Here is a 7,532-nt window from a genome sequence, read left to right as displayed (position 1 = left end):
GGTAGGATGTGGAAGCAGATGCACAATATGTATTGGTCTTATAAATTACGCTAACATCACACTTACAGAACATGCTCCACGGATGGATAATGTGGCTGTCATAGAGAGCTGAAGTCCTCCAATCAAAAGGACCAAATCAAAGGGACTCAGTGCAGAGGGAGGCAGACTGACCAACATATGATGGCCATCTGAGTCTCATGTCCAGATACTGTTCTGTACTGAACTTGAACACACACAAAAAAACTGGCCAAAAACTGGCAGCTAATGTAGCTTGTTTAACATTACTAACATTGTAAACAGTTTAGCCCTCAAATCCAAACTTGTATTATTGCAGTGTGAAGAGAATAATGTTTTTTTATTCATCCCCCAAAATGGGTCACAGTGATTGAACAGCCCCTGAGATATAGCTAGCTCTGTTTTCAGAAAGTTTGTTTTTACCAACTGATTATAATCAGCGTGCTCCCTGTCACTGTTCAGCATTTGTCGTTGTTAAACTCAGCTAAAAGATTAGCGAGATAGTTCATAGGAAACACTGAGTGCTAGTTCTAAGACAGAATGTGACCCTAGCCTGTTCATAACTGCACCATGCTGCATACTGATGAATTCTGCGACCTCATGGGACTAGTCACTAAAGTCCTTACATGCAAGAAATCATCTAGCAAAAGCTGCATATTTAATCAGTGGATACTCTGCACTGACATTAACAGTCTACTCCTCGCCCAACATAAGATTTGGGAAAGTTGGATCTGGTATACAGTACGAGTTTCATACAGAGGAATGGCTAATTTTGATGCTCCTCCTTCTCTTTCTCTGTTGTCATGGTTATTAAAACACAGACTGACAGGCACACATTTGGATCCACAATTAAGCATACACTTATGTAACGGTACTGTTTTCTCTCAGTGGGTGAAGGCCAGAAGCAAATCATCATGCTTTCCTTTATTCTGGGATTTTAAACATGTTCTAAAAAGAAAAGTATCCTTGCCTACAGTTTCTTTTGCACACTCACATACATAATCTCTGTAATTCTCCCTCTTCCTCTCTCTCTCTCTCTCTCTCTCCTTCTAGACTCTCCTCCCCTCTTCCAGCGACCAGAAGCAGTGGTCTGTTGTCATGGCTCCAGTCTTTAAATAAGATTCACCCCCTCATTATTCTGCCTCATTAGAGCCCTTCTTTTGGAGATTGGTTCTTTTGGTTCCTATGATGATGAGAGCAGTTCCTGTACTGTTCATGGTCAGAGAACAAAGAGCAGTTCCTTTTCCCTAACATACTCTGTGAGATCTACAGATGTAGGATCTTAATTTGATCACTCTTTTGTTGCTGAGAATTGCAAACTTCTAGTCTATTTGAGTTTTTAAAAGGCTTCTAAAGTTTGTAATTTCCACTTCGAAATTTCAGACTTGATTTTGCCCTAACGACCCCTACAGAAATGTCCATTAATTATAATCCACATAATAATTCACATTTCCTGTTGCTGCAGGATTGTACTTTTTTTTCTTCATAGATTGAAAAACCTTTTGAGATAAGGAATGGAGAGTGATAAAATAAGCCTCTTTATGTATACACAAATTACATTTCAGACATCTGTTGCCCACAATTAACCTTTTTCTACTCTCCCTCTTATGCAGTTTTCATGTACATCTCCAAGAAAAAGTATATACCCCACTGTAGAATTGTCAAGTTTGGTGACCATTATCAGGTTCAAGTTCAAGTTAACAAGTTCAAGTTCAAGTATGCTCTCATCTTGGCAGTGGATTGACAAGAGCAGATGCTGCAAGGAAATTCAGTTGGTGCTTGGCTTTTGAGAATTGATTTAGAAGCCCAGTATATGAGAGAGGAGGGAAGAGAGCCAGAGAGTAGGGCTGTGGGCATCATTTCATGACCATCTGACTCCCCTCATACGATCCTCTAATTTATTAATGCAGCGTCTGTGAAGCAATGACTCAAGGAGAGCAAAGAAGATATGGTGAGTCTGCCTGGGGAAGATATAAAGATGCCATGGTGATGGTGTATTCTGACACGTTGATTGTCTATGTGCATGTGTCACATAAGAAGCAATTGCTTCACATCCCAGGATAATAACGTGGAACTGTTTATGTAAGGCCAGCTGTACATTGTGTTTGTCTGTGGGTGGAGGTAACCAGGAAATAGATACTGGATGAGATCAAAGTTGCTTCTCTGTTGGTTTATTGACCTCAGGCTTACCCCAATGGGACAGGTAGTAGGAGGAGGCCAAGTGTATGAACATATACACACTATTCTATACAGTCCAGGGGAGACTATACTACACTGTACATACAAAAACGAATTCTAACCCACTCATTTTATATGCGTAAATCTGTTGCACATTTTCTGAGATTAGCAAATGTGCAACATGTTAATGCATATAAAATTCACTTGTGGGAATTAATTCCCTTAAAACTGGTGACAGAAAACACATCCTGTCACTTTGCAGAAGTCACTGGGGAGCGCTGAGTCAGAAGCGTTTCCAAGCCCTCACAGGAGATATCAGTCACTAATGATGGATCACCACTGAGGAGACTCAACCATCCTTAAGGATATTTTTGGCATTGAGTCCAAATTTGGAAGGAGTGATAGTTACGCATGTAGGCTACTGAAAGCAAATGTTTTTGGTATTTTTTGTATACCGGTATACATTTTTTGCCGCTGTAGCTAGGTTTCCATCCATTTGGTGACAGATTTGCATGCGAATATTCTCAAATCTGCATAAAGAAAATATTTGCATTTTCCCACCAAACCGACTTTTTTCAGCAAAAAATCAGTGTGTGGTGACATAGTGCACTCAAAATGTGCTTTCTATCTCAATCTAAAGTTCAATGTGTTTTCAACTCTACCGACAGTTTTGTCACAAAGATTGTTGCATTAAAGCTGCAATATGTAACTTTTTGAGCGATCCCACAAAATTCACATAGAAATGTGAGTTATAGATCTGTAATTCTCATTGAAAGCAAGTCTAAGAAGCGGTAGATCTGTTCTACTGGCACTATTTGTATGCTTCCCAATTTTAAGTTTAGTTTTTGCATCTTTTACTTTTGTTTTTTTACACCAGCTTCAAACAGCGGAAAATACAATATTTTTGGTTATGGAAAATATATTTCACAGAGGTTTAGACGGTACAATGATTATCTACACTATTATTGCTTGTTTTGTCACATAAACTGAAATTAGGCGAACTATTCAAATTTGAGTAGCTAGGAAATGGCGGAGCGATTTCTGCACAGTGCACTCTAGCCAACAGCTCGCAGATAAAGTATGGGTAGGCTGTGCAGGTAGGCTAGTCTACATGATGAGATTATGGATAAGAGCGAGAATGTTTTGTATTTGTCAAAAGGCAGTCAAGCATCGATCATCATGTCACCAGAATAACACCCTCGATATTTATTGGAAAGGAGCATCAAGCTCATCACCGTGCACTTTCACCACCCTGTGAAGTTCATCATCATTTATTTCATCTGTAGCCTAACAAACTACATGGTTTCGTAGTGAGAGGACCACACACAATATCATCGGGGTGACTCCTAGTTTACTTCGATATGATGGTTAATACTGTATGTCAACCTTTGCGCATAAAGGCGTTTCCACCACCATTTCTGCATAATACATTTTAACGACACAAAAAGATCCCACCATGTTGAACAAACAAATGATCTGTTGGCATTTATAAAATTGCTCCGAAACTTCCTGTTTCCATCACAGCTGTCGTGATTTTTTAAATATAGGCCTATGGTATGACTTTACTCGAATAAAAACTGTGGATGGAAACATGGCTTATGCTGTATAATAAAAAAAGCCTCGGACAAAATACGTTTTAGTAATTTGGTAATGAAACTGTTGTTCAATATATCTTTTTTTATATATTTTTTAACAATGCCAAAAACATTGAGGGATATAGTCAGACCAGAAAGCTATCGCTCTGTCCTCTGAGGTATTTCTGAACATATCAGCAAGTGGAAATGTGTGGGGTCAAATAACAAAGAGCCAGTAGCGGTGCGTGGGTAAAATCACTGTGGAAGCCAAGCTAGCAACCTCTGTCCAGTGAAGTCCACAAAGCATATTGCATGTACAGTTACAGACAGTTATATGACCTACAGCATGGTCAAGCAAGTTAATGTTTCCGACACTTTCGGACCACTGAACAACTATTGACTCAGAACCACAGAGAGTTACCGCAAGTCGCAAAGAAAACAGGAGCTGCCTCCACTATTCCAGCACCATTTCAACTTCAACATTACCAAATCACCTCTGCTTAGTCTAATACAGTGACAACTAAAAGATAACAAAAACGATTTAGTCCAATCAACGTAAGCGAAATATGATGTGGCTGTCCATTGTTCTGATTTCTGTGTGCGTGTGTGTGTGTGTGTGTGTGTGCGTGCGTGCGTGCGCGTTCGTGCAAGTAGAAAAACATGTTGGCTCACCCTACTTGTAGAGAAATGCCAATGTCATCCTCCTCTCTTTCATGTTGAGGAAACAGTCTATCACGCTATCATACAGTACATGCTTTTATTTTTTGTTGTCCTAGGCTACCTGGCTAAAATGCTTGCTCGCTAGTCTAACTTCCATTCATAGGCAAAGTAAGCTAGTTAATATTAGCCTTCTACATCTAGCTACATATTGAACTTCCATACTCTCAGGCAAGGGGCACAACAATTATTGAATTAATGGTTGGATGTGAATCGGCGTTATAATCATTGGCCAGTACGGAGAATTAAGTAAAACCACAAGTCCAAATCCCTATCTCCATCCATGGCTAATTTAGGAAAGGGCCAATTTTAGATAGTTAGCTAGCCAGCGGAGGACAACAACACAACGAGATGCAACGATTCAAGTTTTTCTGTCAATGATGTATGCTCTCAATGGGATTTGATAAGAGCGATGCCAAAATCCAAGCTGGCTTTCCATGACACTTTTTTTTGGTGCGCCAGGAACATTCATAGTTGAGCTCACTCAGTTTAGGTCAACACTGATTGGCAAATTTTTATACTTTTTTTGTCAAGGGAGGCCAAATGCTCACTGGCTTCCCTTGCCTTCAATGCTATGGGCGGCAACAATGTCATACTCGTTTGGACCAGACAGCATCAGATAGATGGCCGACACGTAGAGAGACAGAGGGGCGCTGTTTCGCTCGCTTGGATGCTTTCTCCTGTGAGATACAGTGCATTCGGAAAGTATTCAGACCCCTTGACTTTTTCCACATTTTGTTACGTTACAGACTTATTCTAAAATTGATTCAATTATTTTTTTCCCTCATCAATCTAAACACAATACCCCATAATGACAAAGCAAAAACTAAAATATCACATTTACTTAAGTATTCAGACCCTTTACTCAGTACTTTTTTGAAGCACCGTTGGCAGCAATTACAGCCTTGAGTCTTCTTGGGTATGACACTACAAGCTTGTCACACCTGTATTTAGGGATTTTCTCCCATTCTTCTCTGCAGATGCTCTCAAGTTCTGTCAGGATGGATGGGGAGTGTCGCTGCACAGCTATTTTCAGGTCTCTCCAGAGATGTTCGATCGAGTTCAAGTCCGGGCTCTGGCTGGGCCACTCAAGGACATTTAGAGACTTGTCCCGAAGCTACTCCTGCATTGTCTTGTCTGTGTGCTGAGGGTTGTTGTCCTGTTGTAAGGTGCACCTTCGTCCCAGTCTGAGGTCCTGAGCGCTCTGGAGCAGGTTTTCATCAAGGATCTCTCTGTACTTTGCTCCGTTCATCTTTCCCTCAATCCTGACTAGTATCCCAGTCCCTGCCGCTGAAAATCATCCCCATAGCATGATGCTGCCACCCCCATTCTTCACCGTAGGGATGGTGCCAGGTTTCCTCCAGATGTGACGCTTGGCATTCAGGTCAAAGAGTTCAATCTTGGTTTCATCAGACCAGAGAATCTTGTTTCTCATGGTCTGAGAGTCCTTTAGGTGCCTTTTGGCAAACTCCAAGTTGGCTGTCATGTGCCTTTTACTGAGGAGTGGCTTCCGTCTGGCCACTCTACCATAAAGGCCTCATTGGTGGAGTGCTGCAGAGATGGTTGTCCTTCTGGAAGGTTCTCCCATTTACACAGAGGAACTCTGGAGCTCTGTCATAGAGACCATCAGGTTCTTGGTCACCTCCCTGACCAAGGCCCTTCTCCCCCGATTGCTCAGTTTGGCCGGGCGGCCAGCTCTAGGAAGAGTCTTCTTCCATTTAAGAATCATGGGCGCCACTGTGTTCTTGGGGACCTTCAATGCTGCAGAAATGTTTTGGTACCTTTCCCCAGATCTGTGCCTCGACACAATCCTGTCTCGGAGCTCTATGGACAAGTCCTTCGACCTCATGGCTTGGTTTTTGCTCTGACATGAACTGTCAACTGTGGGACGTTATATAGACAGGTGTGTGCCTTTCCAAATCATGTCCAATCAATTGAATTTACCACAGGTGGACTCCCATCAAGTTGTAGAAATATCTCAAGGATGATCAATGGAAACAGGATGCACCTGAGCTCAATTTCGAGTCTCATAGCAAAGGGTCTGAATACTTATGTAAAAAAGTTATTTATGTTTATTTTTTTATACATTTGCAAAAATTTATAAAAACCTGTTTTCACTTTGTCATTATAGGGTATTGTGTGTAGATTGATGAGGAAAAACATTAATTTTAGAATAAGGCTGTAACGTAAGAAAATGCGGAAAAAGTAAAGGGTTCTGAATATTCAGCCTCTTGCGAATTGAAGGAAAATTATGAAACACAGAGAGACGAAAGATACAAAAAATATTTATTTATTTTTTATTTTATTGGTAAAAAAATGTGGGAAGCCTGGCTTCCCTTGGCATCCATGAATACACACCACTGCAAATAGCCAATAGTTGCAGTCTATCAGGCCAGACTCCTATTGTAAAATGACCTTTTGAGAATCCTTTCTTGGGTCTGGGGACTTTCAGCAAGCACTCAACCTTGCAGTTGCATGCATGGATTTTCTTTCCCTCTTTCTCTATTGCGCCCACTCCCTCACAGTTGAGCACCTCGTCTATTGGCATTTCAGATGGCCCTGCTGGGCTTTTCAGGTTGGAAGCACTTCGCAAAATGTATTTTCTGATGGGGAGATTTACGTTTCATTTTGTTTCACATTTTGGGGAGGAGAAAGAGCTTTATAATCAATAATACATGTGTTGTGAAAAGGGCGCCTGCCAGTTGGAGATGTTACAGGTTGCTGACTTGATGCGCCTAAATGGTGTGAATACGGACTGAAACACCACGTTTCCATCCACAGTTTCTATGTGAGAAAATTCATAACATATAAAAAAAAATCAAGACAGCTGTGATGGAAACAGGAAGTTTCCGTACATTTTGATAAATGCCAACATGGTGGGATCTTTTTGTGTTGGTAACATTAATTATGCAAGAAATGGCAGTGAAAAAGCCTTTATGCGCAAATATTGATATACAGTGGGGAGAACAAGTATTTGATACACTGCCGATTTTGCAGGTTTTCCTATTTACAAAGCATGTAGAGGTCTGTAATTTTTATCATAGGTAC

The sequence above is a fragment of the Coregonus clupeaformis genome, chromosome 29 (assembly GCF_020615455.1).
Source record: "Coregonus clupeaformis isolate EN_2021a chromosome 29, ASM2061545v1, whole genome shotgun sequence".
In the NCBI taxonomy this organism is placed as follows: Eukaryota; Metazoa; Chordata; class Actinopteri; order Salmoniformes; family Salmonidae; genus Coregonus; species Coregonus clupeaformis.
This window is presented reverse-complemented; position numbering follows the sequence as displayed.